General features: G+C 45.8%; 1 protein-coding gene across 1 annotated transcript in view; it reads left to right on the top strand.

Annotated features, from left to right (window-relative positions):
* The window catches only part of GPM6A (glycoprotein M6A), a 456304-nt gene that overhangs the window by 212746 nt on the left and 227488 nt on the right, over nt 1-16070 (top strand). The window lies entirely within an intron of this gene.

The raw sequence follows: 16070 nt of genomic DNA, 5'->3' as shown, positions 1-16070 counted from the left end.
GAGGATTAATTTTATTATTGAACAACAACCATGTTCTCAATGAACCCAAAAAACTCATTAATATCAAAGCTGAATATTTTTGGAAGTAGTTTTTAGTTTGTTTTTAGTTTTAGCTATTTTAGGGGGATATCTGTGTGTGCAGGTGACGATTACTGTGCATAATTATTAGGCAACTTAACAAAAAACAAATATATACCCATTTAAATTATTTATTTTTACCAGTGAAACCAATATAACATCTCAACATTCACAAATATACATTTCTGACATTCAAAAACAAAACAAAAACAAATCAGTGACCAATATAGCCACCTTTCTTTGCAAGGACACTCAAAAGCCTGCCATCCATGGATTCTGTCAGTGTTTTGATCTGTTCACCATCAACATTGCGTGCAGCAGCAACCACAGCCTCCCAGACACTGTTCAGAGAGGTGTACTGTTTTCCCTCCTTGTAAATCTCACATTTGATGATGGACCACAGGTTCTCAATGGGGTTCAGATCAGGTGAACAAGGAGGCCATGTCATTAGATTTTCTTCTTTTATACCCTTTCTTGCCAGCCACGCTGTGGAGTACTTGGACGCGTGTGATGGAGCATTGTCCTGCATGAAAATCATGTTTTTCTTGAAGGATGCAGACTTCTTCCTGTACCACTGCTTGAAGAAGGTGTCTTCCAGAAACTGGCAGTAGGACTGGGAGTTGAGCTTGACTCCATCCTCAACCCGAAAAGGCCCCACAAGCTCATCTTTGATGATACCAGCCCAAACCAGTACTCCACCTCCACCTTGCTGGCGTCTGAGTCGGACTGGAGCTCTCTGCCCTTTACCAATCCAGCCACGGGCCCATCCATCTGGCCCATCAAGACTCACTCTCATTTCATCAGTCCATAAAACCTTAGAAAAATCAGTCTTGAGATATTTCTTGGCCCAGTCTTGACGTTTCAGCTTGTGTGTCTTGTTCAGTGGTGGTCGTCTTTCAGCCTTTCTTACCTTGGCCATGTCTCTGAGTATTGCACACCTTGTGCTTTTGGGCACTCCAGTGATGTTGCAGCTCTGAAATATGGCCAAACTGGTGGCAAGTGGCATCTTGGCAGCTGCACGCTTGACTTTTCTCAGTTCATGGGCAGTTACTTTGCGCCTTGGTTTTTCCACACGCTTCTTGCGACCCTGTTGACTATTTTGAATGAAACGCTTGATTGTTCGATGATCACGCTTCAGAAGCTTTGCAATTTTAAGAGTGCTGCATCCGTCTGCAAGATATCTCACTATTTTTGACTTTTCTGAGCCTGTCAAGTCCTTCTTTTGACCCATTTTGCCAAAGGAAAGGAAGTTGCCTAATAATTCTGCACACCTAATATAGGGTGTTGATGTCATTAGACCACACCCCTTCTCATTACAGAGATGCACATCACCTAATATGCTTAATTGGTAGTAGGCTTTCGAGCCTATACAGCTTGGAGTAAGACAACATGCATAAAGAGGATGATGTGGTCAAAATACTAATTTGCCTAATAATTCTGCACGCAGTGTAAGAGCCCAGCCCCATCACGTGCCATTAATAAGAGCCCCCCCAATGTTCCAGTAACAAGAGCCCCCATTATGTGCCAGTAACAAGAGCCCCCCATCATGTGCCAGTGATAAGCCCCCCCATCATGTGCCAGCGATAAGCCCCCATCATGTGCCAGTAATAAGCCCCCAATCATGTGCCAGTAATAAGCCCCCCCATCATGTGCCAGTAATAAGCCCCCCATCATGTGCCAGTAATAAGCCCCCCATCATGTGCTAGTAATAAGCCCCCCATCATGTGCCAGTAATAAGCCCCCCATCATGTGCCAGTAATAAGCCCCCCCATCATGTGCCAGTAATAAGCCCCCATCATGTGCCAGTAATAAGCCCCCCATCATGTGCCAGTAATAAGCCCCCCATCATGTGCCAGTAATAAGCCCCCCCATCATGTGCCAGTAATAAGCCCCCCATCATGTGCCAGTAACAAGAGCCCCCCCAATGTGCCAGTAACAAGAGCCCCCCTAATGTGCCAGTAATAAGCCCCCCATCATGTGCCAGTAATAAGCCCCCCATCATGTGCCAGTAATAAGCCCCCCCAATGTGCCAGTAATAAGCCCCCCATCATGTGCCAGTAATAAGCCCCCCCAATGTGCCAGTAACAAGAGCCTCCCTAATGTGCCTGTAAAAGTATTGTAAAAAAAAAAAAAAAAAAACACTTATACTTACCTCCATGTCAGCGATGCGATGCAGGCCTCTTCCGGCCTGTGTCCTGCGCTGTATGGCTCAGGCGGCGCAATGACGTCATCGTACTGCCTGCGCCGGCCTCTGATAGGCTGCAGGCACTAGGCCGGCAGCATATCAGAGGAAGGGGAAGGGACACGCCTCTCCCTCCCCTGCCGCAGCACAGGCAGATGACTATGGAAATGAGCGCAATGGAAGCACTCATCTCCCTGATGTGCCCGGCTGCAGCCGCTCAGTTGGGGGGACATTTTAGTTGGGGGGGGCACAGCGTGATGTAGGGGGGGCCGTGGCCCCCCCCCGGCGACGCCACTGGTGCAGGCTCAAAAGTCGAGCTCAGCTGCTGATAGCTCTGTGCAGAGTGTGTGAGTATATCCTATCTGGCAGTTTTTTTCAACAGTACTGCAAGACAAAAGCATTGGAGAGTGCAAGATCTACAGGCTGACCATAAGTTTAACACACAATCCTAGGCACATGATGCAGCACCACCAGTTACAGTGGGAAAATAGAAGTGGCCACTAGTTAGAGCAACAAGAGTGCCCTCCTTTGCAGCAGCCAAGCTGTGTCGATGTGTCATCGTCATTATCACTTACTGCTTCTCCTGCTCAGACTCCTCCTACTCCGCGCCACAGTCAGCAATCGATAACAGAATGTGCAAATGGTGTGCAAATGAGCCTCTAGGAACAACGGGGGAGTTGCCGTTACTTCTAGAGGATCTGTTCTCTTTGCAACTGCCGCTACCTCTGCACTTTGATTCATGTTTACACTGCCTAGTCCTGTCAATCAAACTGGAGAGGGAGTGACAGTTGCAGAGAGAGCCGAGAGCAGAACCCACATGGTTCCAAGATGATTATTTGCATATATTAAAACATCATTATTCTCACCAATGCAGACACATATGAACATGGGACCAATACAGATGCCTTCAGCTGCCAAGAGCACATGTAACAGGTCAGCCATTTTCATAGGTAATAGGTACAGATCTGCTGACAGATGCTATTTAAGGCAAGATTATTGCAGCAGATGAAAGATACATCGGATACAAAGTGCCTATATATACAGTCATGTGAAAAAATTAGGACACCCTTTGAAAGCATGTGGTTTTTTGTAACATTTTTAATAAATGGTTATTTCATCTCCGTTTCAACAATACAGAGAGATTAAAGTAATCCGACTAAACAAAGAAAACTGAAGAAAAGTCTTTTCAAGATCTTCTGTAAATGTCATTCTACAAAAATGCCTATTCTAACTGAGGAAAAAGATAGGACACCCTCACATGTATTCCCTCTTAAATTGGCTCAGATCTCACACAGGTATATCACACCAGGTGCACATAATTAGTAGATCGTTACTCTGCATGTTGAATGAGGCTTGCCCTATTTAAACCTCAGACATTTAGTTTGGTGTGCTCCTGACTGTTGAAGTGAGAGTGAGCACCATGGTGAGAGCAAAAGAGCTGTCAGAGGACTTCAGAAAAAAGATTGTAGCAGCCTATGAGTCTGGGAAGGGATTTAAAAAGATCTCAAAAGATTTTGAAATCAGCCATTCCACTGTCCGGAAGATAGTCTACAAGTGGAGGGCTTTCAAAACAACTGCCAACATGCCCAGGACTGGTCGCCCCAGCAAGTTCACCCCAAGAGCAGACCGCAAGATGCTAAAAGAGGTATCCAAAAACCCTAAAGTGTCATCTCGAGAACTACAGCAGGCTCTGGCTACTGTTGATGTAGAAGTACATGCCTCTACAATCAGAAAGAGACTGTACAAGTTTAACTTGCATGGGAGGTGTGCAAGGAGGAAACCTTTGCTTTCCAAGAGAAACATCGAGGCCAGACTGACATTTGCCAGCGATAAAGTTGACAAAGACCAGGACTTCTGGAATAATGTTCTTTGGACAGATGAGTCCAAAATTGAATTATTTGGACACAACAGCAGAGGACATGTTTGGCGTAAACCAAACACAGCATTCCAAGAAAAGAACCTCATACCAACTGTGAAGCATGGAGGTGGAAGTGTCATGGTTTGGGGCTGCTTTGCTGCAGCAGGACCTGGTCAGCTCACCATCATAGAATCCACGATGAATTCTACTGTGTATCAGAAGGTGCTTGAAGAACATGTGAGACCATCAGTTAGAAAATTAAAGCTGAAGCGGAACTGGACCATGCAACATGACAATGACCCAAAACATACTAGTAAATCAACCAAAGATTGGCTGAAAAAGAAGAAATGGAGAGTCCTGGAATGGCCAAGTCAAAGTCCAGATTTGAATCCCATTGAGATGCTGTGGGGTGACTTGAAAAGGGCTGTACGTGCAAGAAACCCCTCAAACATCTCACAGCTGAAAAAGTTCTGCATTGAGGAGTGGGGTAAAATTTCCTCAGACCGATGTCGAAGACTGGTAGATGGCTACAAGAACCGTCTCACTGCAGTTATTTCAGCCAAAGGAGGTAACACTCGCTATTAGGGGCAAGGGTGTCCTATCTTTTTCCTCAGTTAGAATAGGCATTTTTGTAGAATGACATTTACAGAAGATCTTGAAAAGACTTTTCTTCAGTTTTCTTTGTTTAGTCGGATTACTTTAATCTCTCTGTATTGTTGAAACGGAGATGAAATAACCATTTATTAAAAATGTTACAAAAAACCACATGCTTTCAAAGGGTGTCCTAATTTTTTCACAAGACTGTATATATATATATATATATATATATATATATATATATATATACACCGCAGTGACAGAATCATTGTGCGTCAATAGTAATGACATGAAGTGCTTGCCATAAGTTTCATAAAAAACATATAAAATGCAAAACAAGGAAGAAATAGTGCATTTACCTTTAGGCTGGTGGTGGTCAGATTGCTGGGACGCACATATTGGCTGTGGTTAATACAACATGTTGCGCGGTGTCTCCGAGGGGAGACTGCGCATGCGTAACTATGTCTTGCCACGTGCGTTCCATAAGACTAGATACTGCCATAACCAAACAAAAGAAAAATAATTACTGTGTGGTTGGAATGTGCGAGTCGCTAAAACCAAAATCCCCACACATTAAATATGAATACATCCTTTATTTTTTCCTAAAATATAATTGGATTAAAATGATTACAAATATGCAGTATGTACTCACAATATAGACAAAACTCCACCTCCTAGAGACCAGGTTTGATTACTTCCAACTCCTAAGGGCAAATGGTAAAATAGTACACTTCAGTAATGTTGTTCTGCTCATGAATAGGTTAAATTAAAATTACCAAACTTTACAAACTCTTTGGAATGATATGGATTTCTGCACAAAATGGTCATAAAATGTGATCTGATCTTCATCTAAGTCACAACAATAGACAATCACAGTCTGCTTAAACTAATAACACACAAAGAATTAAATGTTACCATGTTTTTATTGATCGCACCATGTAAACATTCCCAGTGCAGGTGGAAAAAGTATATGAACCCGTAGACTAATGACATCTCCAAGAGCTAATTGGAGAGAGGTGTCAGCCAACTGGAGTCCAATCAATGAGATGAGATTGGAGGTGTTGGTTACAGCTGCCCTGCCCTATAAAAAACACACACCAGTTCTGGGTTTGCTTTTCACAAGCATTGCCTGATGTGAAAGATGCCTCGCACAAAAGAGCTCTCAGAATGTGAATGTTTACATGGTGTGTTCAATAAAAACATGGTAACATTTAATTATTTGTGTTTTATTAGTTTAAGCAGATTGTGATTGTCTATTGTTGTGACTTAGATGAAGATCAGATCACATTTTATGACCAATTTGTGCAGAAATCCAAATAATTCCAAAGGGTTCATATACTTTTTCTTGCAACTGTATATGCAGGCTTGCTGCATCATGAAAAAATGGAAAAAGCATGATATAGTAAAGACCTACAATCCAGTGGGTGAGCAACCACCCCGAAGTACATTTCGCCCAGCTTCATCCTGAGAGGTACCGCCATCCCTGGCCAGGCGTGCACCTAGCCTTTCTGCTGCCTGAGTCGAAAACCAAAATGGCTATTCAATTTTTTTAACCTAACCCCTTCCCTCCAGCCCTACTCTAGGATTCTTCTTCACCTCATTGAGCAGTCTGCGCTGTGCTCTTGCAGAGCCACATACAGCGCCACATACTGTGCTTCCCAATACTATACTGCAGAAACAGATAATCCCCCTTCTGCTGCCCCCCTCTTGCCCCTACCTGGTGCTGCCTGAGGCAATCGCCTCACCTCCTCTCATTGGTGCCCTGGGGTGAGTTACAAATATCTTAAATTCTTATGATTTGAGGCCGGACACAAGTATCTTAGTCATGTTCTATATGTAGAACATTCTATGTTTCTATGTTATTTGCCATGGAAGTTTATTTGCTCACTGCCAGTGTTTCTGCCATTAATTGTACTGTGGTATAACCCCATTCTTTGTGTGTGCATCATGGAGGGTGTTTTCTTCTGCTTCCTCTCCTTACATCATGTGATTTTTTTTTTTTATTGATTATATATAATAATAAAGATTTGTTAAATTTAATGGGTACTTTTTGGGCTTGGCATAGACTTCTATTATGACGGAAAGCAATACAGAATGCCTCTTATAGGCTTCGAGTGGTGCATGCCATCATAGAACTCCATTATGGTCTGTGGTAGCGGAATCCATAACGGGATTCTTAGATAACCAGTACACCGAACTTGAAAACACAAGTTCACTCAACACTACTTCACCATTCACATCAGCTGTGGAGCTCTGAGGAGGAGCTTGTTCTTTCAGCATCCTCCTCTGTCAGCAAAACAAAACAATAGCTGATCTTAGGAAGACCAGCTACAGAAAACACTGTGGAGCCTCATTTAGGAGTCTCGACACAGCAATCCAAAGTGCAAAGCTCCCTGGGAAACAGTGATATGCAAAATAACCGTGGAGCCCCAGTTATGGGTCTTCTGCAATGAGCAGGACACTGGGTCAGTGGGAATGCTATGCAGTGGGTCAGTTTATATGTGTATAAGTTCGTGACGCCACTTGCAGCTTGCGCAGGTACTGTAGCAGGGCCCTTTAAGATGTTATGGGCTCACGTACTAGGTAAGGAATGCCAGAGGGGAATAATGTCTCTGTATAGCAGATTTGGGAGTGTCAACGGTGTCTCCTACCTTGGTACGGCTGGACTCCTGTATCCTGGCTCACATGCAACAAAATGAGTGCTGTTAATAGGAGTAACTGAGGAATGATGGAATTCCACACAGATAATAGGGTCCAACTTGTCTTTACTTGGGGATATGATATGCAGTTTTGATCCATACAAGTATACAGCTTTAGTCTAGGGTCCCAGCAGGTTTTGGCAATATGTGGCAGGAATTTATATGTATTCTGCATCTGATCATACGCCTATTAGAATCTGGCAGGTATCTATCTTCTGCTCTGTCTTTGGTCTGCTTGGTTTGGGCCTGACTAGCTGAAGAGGTACTTATCTTCTCTTTATATTTGGATCTTTACTTACAGGACTGCTCGCATGGTATGATGGTGGCTTCCTGGAGATCTGATAGTTCTGTGAAGGGCTGCTTTCTCTGTCCACCAGCTGAGGTAAGGGACTCAGGCTGGGAAGGTTGATCTTGGGCCTCAGCTGAGGCTTGAATCCTTGGTTGGTATCCCTGTTTCTGGGAGCTCCTATTAACACAGCCTACCCCAGCAGGGGGGTGGCTCACACTGCTCTAACTTCCTTCTCCTCCTCATAAAACATGGCATGGGGCATCCCACTTCTGCTCATGTAGGGGAGACTAGACTGGAATGGTCTGTTCCAGGCTAGAAGCTAACTCTAACCTGCTGCATACTGCTGCCACCTGCTGGTGTACATTAAGAACTACAGCAAATATATAAAATACAGGCCTAGAAATACATACATTGGTAATGCACGGTTATATTGTATCAGATGGAAATACACATGTACACCTAACATTATGAAGCAGGGTGAAAGAGTTTTAGTGACATACTCTGGGATGTTACATACCCGCTTACTTTAAGTGAAGCCGTCCTCGGCGTATGCTTAGGAGGGTGAGGAGGAATCAGCTCTGGGTACCCAATTAATACAAAGTGCTGCATGAATATACATAAAATGACTTACAAAGACAAAACATTTAACGGTTTCCTCAAGGTTCCTGCCCGCTAGCATAAGGTGTCCAACACACAGTTTCCTTATCTTGGTATAACCAGGTAACCTATAACTGCACTAAGCAATACCTTTACTGACTGACTTTGTTTATCGTCCACCAATATCAAAGAAAGCATGGGGGTGTCTTTACTCCGTAATCCCACCATTATGTAATGGAATGCCCGCAAATTAAAGGGTGGCTTTATCCTTTATTCCCTTCCCTGCATCATAGCCTGAAAAAATTTGGCTTATAGCAGGATCACTATGATGTCTAAGAGGAAGCTAGAATATATGGCTCTAAGGCTTGAGGTAAGGCAAAAAGGCTCAGAAGGGGAGGTATTTATCTTCTCCGTATCTTCTGGCAAGTGTCACAGGAGGAGGGCAGTACGTTCCCATGGATCTCCTGGAAATGAGACACCTCCGGATGGGAACAATCTGGAACATTTAACAAGCGGGAAGGAGCAGCCTAGGGCTTCTAACGATTCCCGAAACAGCAGGGGTACCTGTGAAGTTACTACTGGACCTGTCTGGACTTACCACTTGGTCCCACCCGGGTGTAGGCCATTACCCGGGTGTAGGCCGTATGAAGACAGTCCGTATAAGGAGGGGGGGGGGGGGGAGAACAAGAGCTGTGAAAAGGCACACCTCAAGTAAATTGCGACATTTTTGTTAAGTGCAATGGTCAAGTGCAATCATTCTGAACAGTGCATAAATTCACATTGTGGCATCTGGAAAGATAATACACACAATGGGCATGTTACTTAAACGTCACATAACAGTAAACAGGTACAATAGTGCAAAATATTAAATAGCATGAGGATTGAGTGCAAGCTTTTATGTTGCAAACATTTTATATAAAATAGTGCAAATTTTATAAGTGCAAGGATAGGCTCAACAATAACTTGAGTCCTTATTCCTGGAAGTGCTTGTAGTTTGTAGAATCCTCTGGAAACTGATAAAAGTTCTTTGCAATCCACAGGGCAAAAGTTAATTGTAATCCAAAGGGTTAAAAGTTAATATAATAGCAACAACAGGCTATCAAGTAGCCTGAGAAAGGGGATAAAACTTTCAACTTGGGCGTAAGGGGTTAAGTGCTGATGGGGGGAGTCCTAACTGACATGACCATCTGGATGAGGACAAACAATGGCAACCTGGAACAAAAGGGTTAAAAGCACACAACATGCCAACAGGTCCTCACCCGTCAGGTAGCAGTCCACGAAGTGGCTCCCAAAACAATGTCACTTTTGGTTGATTCTTTGTAGTGGGGACACCTTATAAGTAGGTGTCCAGCTCCTCATCACTACTAGAGCTGCTAAACCACCAGGATGTTCTAGCCTCTGCTGGTAGCTGAGAGTAGTGTTGGTAGTGGTGCGCCACTGCCCTCTACCGGTTGCTGTAGGTGTTGGCTGTGCAGACAGCCTGGTAAATACTGCCGTTGCTTGTCGCAGACCGGGATCCACAGCCGGTGCAAGTAGTGGCAGAATCTCTGGCTGCAAAGGTTCAGGAAGGCCTCGAGCAGTTTGTGAAGACTGCTTCCTGGGCAGCATATAAGGCGGCATAAAACATGGCTGCACCTTGGGATTGAATGTCAGCACACTATTATTGATTTGTCCCACCCTGAGGGTTGGTGGCGGTGACAAGTCCGGTATCAAAGGTGCAGGGGCTGGTTGTACCTTCTCCTTGAAGAGCAGACGGCCATTCGGGGTTTCCTGCAAACAACGGGTCCTGCCCGCAGAGCCTGGATCCTCCTGCCAGGTCTCTGGGGTGACGGCAGGGGAGAGTGGTTTCTGCAACAGGGTAACTCCTGCAGCAAAGAGTCCCTGCATAGAACGCATGGGTGTGTCTTCCACCTGGTCCCCAATATACAAATTATGCCTTTCCTGGGGCAAATAGTGGCGTTTCACTGAACAGCGGCCCACAAATACCTCAGTCCCGGAATAATTGTCCTGAGGAACCCCACACCTCTCTCCACCGAGAACCATAGAACTGTCCCGGTTCTCCTGGCTAACTTGGGGTCGCCTGCTTGGGGGTCATCGATCACCTGCTTCGCCCATTCCTCAACCGCCGACTTGTACTCCCATGCGGTCTGGGCAAAAGCAGTAATCTCATGTGGGAACATCTGGGTATAGGCTGCGGAGCTTGGCGTAGCTGGGCGGCGGAGTGGAATCCCCAGCCGCCTCCACCGCACCAGGATGCACAGACTGCGGTGCAGGTTGGGGTCCGGTGACGTTGGCGGGTGTCGCGGGACGCGATGCAGGCCTGGGCCTGACTGCAGGTACTGGGGTCTCAGAACGTGGTGGTGGGACGGACACGGAACGGGCCTTGGCCTCAGGGAGCGGGGTTGCTCCTACCTGATGTCGCGGCCGGTTCCGGTGTCTCCTGATCACGATCCTGTAGCTCCATCTTCGACTGTGCCGCAGTCTGGATGCTGGCTTCAGCAGCGACGGCCCCTGCGGTGGATGACTCGACGTCCACTTTTATCTGTATGGTTGTGTCGCCTTCTGCGGGGGTCCTTGCGTCAGCGGAGGGATCCACGGCCTCCGGGAATTTAATCAGATCCTGGCTCCCCACATCAGGGATCCGGGCTTCAGCGGCGGCGTTCTCCGACTCCTCTGGGATGCTGGACAGGAGAGGGGATGTCGAGTATTTGGGCACGGAGGGATCCCCGGCCTCCGGCCTGGTACCAAAGGTCGATGGTCCACGCTTCTGCATCATCTGGGAGACCTAAATCTCCAGCGGCTGTTCTGGTTACACGTCCTCTCCCCCGATGGACATTTCGTTCCACCTGGGACGCGGGTAAGCCATGCTTGATGCTCTCCTGCACACACTGATCGCCAGAACTAAGGGAGGGGCGCAGAGGGTGGAGTCTTTATTACCCCGGGCCAGGTCAATAACAAGTTCATGGAGGGCGTTCTCTATTTTTCCCGCTCCTGAAGGGGCGTATTCGACATCTTCGCGCCTTTCTTGAGGGGGTGTCGCTAGATTTTACCGCTTCTGGGGGGCGCAGACAGCATTTTCGCGCTCCTGGGGGGGCGTTTCTTTGTTCTTTGGCATGAAGATTAAGCGCCATTTTAAACGAATATGGCGAATTCCACAATGCCGAATTAACTCTGTGAATGCTGTAGCGCACGCCTAGCGCTTTCTTGGCACAGCAATACAAGTAAGAAAGTCAATTTTCAGCCCTTATTATACTGTGAAACATGCAGTTTTTTTAAGTCCGTTTTTGCGCACTATTGGATGCGGTTCTCTCGTTAGGGATGGACACACAATTCAATCCGATCCTGTTTGTGACGCCACTTGATGCAATGAGCAGGACACTGGGTCAGTGGGAATGCTATGCAGTGGGTCAGTTTATATGTGCATAAGTTCGTGACGCCAGTTGCAGCTGGCGCAGGTACTGTAGCAGGGCCCTTTAAGATGTTATGGGCTCACGTACTAGGTAAGGAATGCCAGAGGGGGATAATGTCTCTGTATAGCAGATTTGGTAGTGTCAACGGTGTCTCCTACCTGGGTATGGCTGGACTCCTGTATCCTGGCTCACATGCAACAAAATGAGTGCTGTTAATAGGAGTAACTGAGGAATGATGGAATTCCACACAGATAATAGGGTCCAACTTGTCTTTACTTGTTGATATGATATGCAGCTTTGATCCATATAAGTATACAGCTTTAGTCTAGGGTCCCAGCAGGTTTTGGCAATATGTGGCAGGAATTTATATGTATTCTGCATCTGATCATACGCCTATTAGAATCTGGCAGGTATCTATCTTCTGCTCTGTCTTTGGTCTGCTTGGTTTGGGCCTGACTAGCTGAAGAGGTACTTATCTTCTCTTTATCTTTGGATCTTTACTTACAGGACTGCTCGCAGGGTATGATGGTGGCTTCCTGGAGATATGATAGTTCTGTGAAGGGCTGCTTTCTCTGTCCACCAGCTGAGGTAAGGGACTCAGGCTGGGAAGGTTGATCTTGGGCCTCAGCAGAGGCTTGAATCCTTGGTTGGTATCCCTGTTTCTGGGAGCTCCTACTAACACAGCCTACCCCAGCAGGGGGGTGGCTCACACTGCTCTAACTTCCTTCTCCTCCTCATAAAGCATGGCATGGGGCATCCCACTTCTGCTCATGTAGGGGAGACTAGACTGAAATGGTCTGTTCCAGGCTAGAAGCTAACTCTAACCTGCTGCATACTGCTGCCACCTGCTGGTGTACATTAAGAACTACAGCAAATATATAAAATACAGGCTTAGAAATACATACATTGGTAATGCACGGTTATATTGTATCAGATGGAAATACACATGTACACCTAACATTATGAAGCAGGGTGAAAGAGTTTTAGTGACATACTCTGGGATGTTACACTTCAACACAGTGAAAGCCAGATATCCCTCAAAGGAAGGAAAACCGAGCAAAGGGGTGTCCCCATTACAGAGATCACCAAATCCACCATTTTAAGTGGCCCCTATATCAAGATACCGCTCTTTTACAAGCTTTAAGAATGTGACGGGGAAAACCTAAGCCAGTTATCCATCCACAGACAGCTGTTTCGGGGTGTTGCCCCTCATCAGTGTGGAGTAGGATTCTGGCTAACCGGGAGCAATGCCTTGGAGACTACTCAAACAAAACAATAGCTGATCTTAGGAAGACCAGCTACAGAAAACACAGTGGAGCCTCATTTAGGAGTCTCGACACAGCAATCCAAAGTGCAAAGCTCCCTGGGAAACAGTGATATGCAAAATAACCGTGGAGCCCCAGTTATGGGTCTTCAACAGAGTGAAAGCCAGATATCCCTCAAAAGAAGGAAAACCAAGCAAAGGGGTGTCCCCATTACAGAGATCACCAAATCCACCATATTAAGTGGCCCCTATGTCAAGATCCCGCTCTTTTACAAGCTTTAAGGATGTGACGGGGAAAACCTAAGCCAGTTAGCCAGAATCCTACTCCACACTGATGAGGGGCAACACCCCGAAACAGCTGTCTGTGGATAGGGAAGTCGTCACAATGCAATTTTATAACCAATTAAAGTCTATGGGGCTGGTCATACGGCCGTTTCTTTAACAGCTAAAGAATAGCGGCTGTCAGAAAGTAGGACATGCTGTATTTTTGGCCGTGAAATCAATGGGACTGTTTTGACAGTCATTTAGACAGGAGTGCACTCGTCTAACAGTTGTTAAAAGTGGTATTTCAGGGGTTAAAATAAAAAAAATTCCTACCTCAATCACTTGCACACACAGGGACACTCATTGCTCACTGGAGACAACAGGACCTGCGCTCCCTGCATAATGACGTCACATGATCAGGCTCTGAGCGTCAGGTCCTGCTGCCTCTGCTGAGGAGCGAGTGTCTCTGTGCATGCATGTGGTTGAAGTGAGTATTTTTGTTTATTTTTTTGTCGGCAGTCCAAAAAATAAGATGGGGGCACTATGGAGGAAATTATGAATGCGGGGTGCCACTAAAGGGAACATCATTTATGCTGGGGTCCACTATGGGGCACTATTTTCAATGGGGCCACTGGGGGGACAATATGTGTACTGTAGGGGTTTGGATAATCCAAAGAAATTCATCTGTATGCAAAGCGTTGTTGAAAACAGCCATACGGCGAGAAAATGGATGCACAAAGGGTTAAAAAATGGCCATGGGAAATAGACACTAGGGGAGATTTATCAAAACTGGTGTAAAGGAAAACTGCCTTAGTTGCCAATAGCAAACAATCAGATTCCACCTTTAATTTTTCAGAGCTTCTTTGGAAAATGAAAGGTGGAAACTGATTGGTTGTTATGGGCAACTAAGCCAGTTTTTCTTTACACCAGTTTTGATAAATCTCCCCCAATGTGTCCATTTTTAATGGCCATTTTTTTTTACATTCATTTGCATGTAGCCCAGTGGCCAGCAACCTCCGGGACTCCAGCTGTGGTGAAACTACAAATCCCAGCATGCTCCATTCACTTCTATGGGAGTCCTAAGAACAGCCAAACAAGTCTGCATGCTGGGAATTTTAGTTTCACAACAGCTGGAGTGCTGGAGGTTGCTGACCCCTGATGTAGCCTTACATGGGACTGTATATTGAAGGCGGGTGGGGGAGAGAGTGATGTTATTTACATGGGAATGTGCTGTACGTTGGAGGGGACCGAAGGGATGTATTTTTTATTTTATTTCCTGTAAAGGGGGCACATATCTGGGCATAACTATTGTGAAGGAGGCACATCTGAGCATAACTAGTGTGAATGGCACACCTGTGGGCACAACTACTGTGAGCGGGGCCCAATGTGGGCATAACTACTGTGTGGTAGCATAAAGGGGGAATAATTACTATGTGGGGGCATAAAGGGTGAATAATTACTATGTGGGGGCATTTAGGGGACTGGGTTTATAATTATGTTTTCGGGGAAGTTACAGGCTTGCAGGAGGTATGCAGTGACAACTACAAGGGCACCCGGTATAAGAGAGGGCAAATTCCAAGGGACATAAAGGAACCTCTCTACCATTCATTCTTGTGGTTTCAGAGTTAGGGAGCAAATAGCGGATCCGCAAAACACGGTTGCCGTCCGTGTGCGTTCCGCAATTTGCCATTGTGGACTACAATAGGACATGCTCTATCCTTTTTGCGGGGCCACGGAACGGAGCAACGGATGCGGACAGCACACTGTGTGCTGTCTGCACCTTTTTTTTTGGCCCCATTAAAATGAATGGGTCAGCACCCTTTCCCCAAAATTGCGGAACAGATGCCGACCCATTCATATGGTCGTGTGAATGAGCCCTTACTCTGTTGAGGCTTTTGCTAATACACACCAGCAGCATCTGGACTGGCAGGACGTTGGTGGCAGCAATGGCAATCACAGCCCTAAGCAAGGAAAAGGGCATCTGGTATATGAGATGACTATTTCCAAGGGAGATAAAGGAACCCCTCTACCACTCATTATTGTAGTTAGGCTACATGCACACGACCGTATGTGTTTTGCGGTCCGCAGATTGCGGATCCGCAAAAAAAATGGATGAAGTTCTGTATGGCATCCGTTTTTTTTTGCATGTAGCCTTACTCTGTTGAGACTTTTGGCAGTGCCGTTATCTGTTAATCGAAAATACTCTCCGAATGCTTTGCAGTGAGGGAGAATTCCTGTTGCCATGTGCCCTTGTTGCCTGCTTCAGTTGTTACAGTAAAGAAAGTGTTAACCTCGGATTATCTAAAGCCTGTTTGCCGCTCGTCCACCTGTACCGTATGGTGATGCATCTGAAAATATATGGTCCCGATTACCGGCGAGAGGAAGATGGTGGCTTTTGTACGACTCTCGGTCGGACGCTCACAGGGATTTTTTTTCCAGCTATAAAAGAAAATCATTCTTCGAAAATATTTTCCATAGCGACAATAAATAAAAGCAAATAGTAGAATAAAGCTTCAAAGCACAGCTGCCTGGAAGATGTCCTAATCTGCCCGGCTGTTCTCTGGTCACAAATGAGGCTTTAAATGAAGTCCGTATTCTGCAGTTACTGTCTGCCTACCATGTGTGAAGACTGTACATGGAGGAGGCTGTAGACGCCTTGTACAGAATTCTACCGCCACCTGAGAAACCTTCGAGATGTGGAAATGAAAAGCTTGTCACTCAGACGCAGACACAGGCCGCAGTTCTCCTCAGACTGCAGATTGTGATTTGCATTTCAAATCAGACTGCCAAGCTTTTCCAAAATGTCCCTCCAAATGGCACTGCCACCACGTA

This window comes from Bufo bufo, chromosome 2, assembly GCF_905171765.1.
Source record: "Bufo bufo chromosome 2, aBufBuf1.1, whole genome shotgun sequence".
NCBI lineage: Eukaryota > Metazoa > Chordata > Amphibia > Anura > Bufonidae > Bufo > Bufo bufo.
The sequence above is the reverse complement of the archived record's forward strand: the minus strand, read 5'-3'. Positions and strand labels throughout refer to the sequence as shown.